We start from the raw sequence: 1,037 nt of genomic DNA, 5'->3' as shown, positions 1-1,037 counted from the left end.
AAGAAGAGATGCGGACTTTTAAGCAAAGTGCATTATTAAATAAGCTTCAAGATGGCGGTGTTTAAGACGCCATTTATTAACTGTCAGCTATTTTTTGTATTTCTTTTGCGCTCATTTTATTTTCCTTTGATTATCTTTTCTTCCACTTCTACTTTGCTTGTTGGTTTTTAGTGTGTCGTAGGGCTTTTTTTTTATCATTGTAGTTTTTGTTATCGTTGTTATTCTTTTAATGTATTTTTCTCTTTTTTTTTTCACATTCATTCTTTCCATTTATTTCTATTGCTACAATGTTATTGTGTATTTTTGGTGTGTGTATATGTATTTTTTGAATTATTTTTTTAGTTTTTGCTATTTCTGTTCTTGTCGTTTTTGTTATCTCTTTCTCTCTCAAATTGGTCTTTTATTTGATATCATCGATTCAAGTGTTTTGTTTTCATTTCTTTCTTTCTATCTTTTCTTTCATTTCATTTTTCTTTTTTGTGTTTCTGCTATTTTTTTTTACTTTTTGTTCTTTTTTCATTCTTTTTCTACTTTTACCTCCTCATTTTCCTCCTCCCCCTTCTCCTCCTCCTCTCCATCATCATCATCATAGCATTCATCTTTCTTCCACTACTTCCTTAACATAACAACTCACGTCGCCACAGCCACTATCACAATGATGAGGATCATCATCATCATCGTCGTCATCATCATCATCATCCGCATGTTCTTCCCCTTCGTGATTATCATTCTCTTCCTCCCTCCCCCTTCTCTTCCTGCTAGTCATCATCATCATCATCACCACCACCATCATCATCATAATCATTATAATTATGATCATGATTGTAACCATGACGATCATCATATTCATCACCATTGTCGTCGGCGGCGGTGTCATGATCATAATCACCACCACCACCACCACCACCACCACCATCAACACCTCTCTCACTCTACTCTACCCCGACCATCACCATCGCCACTACCACTACCACCACCTCCGCCAATGCAATTACCTGACACACTACGTCCGCCACACGTCTTCAATAGAAATAACC

The sequence above is a fragment of the Octopus bimaculoides genome, chromosome 24 (assembly GCF_001194135.2).
Source record: "Octopus bimaculoides isolate UCB-OBI-ISO-001 chromosome 24, ASM119413v2, whole genome shotgun sequence".
Lineage (NCBI taxonomy): Eukaryota > Metazoa > Mollusca > Cephalopoda > Octopoda > Octopodidae > Octopus > Octopus bimaculoides.
Note: the sequence above shows the minus strand (reverse complement) of the source record.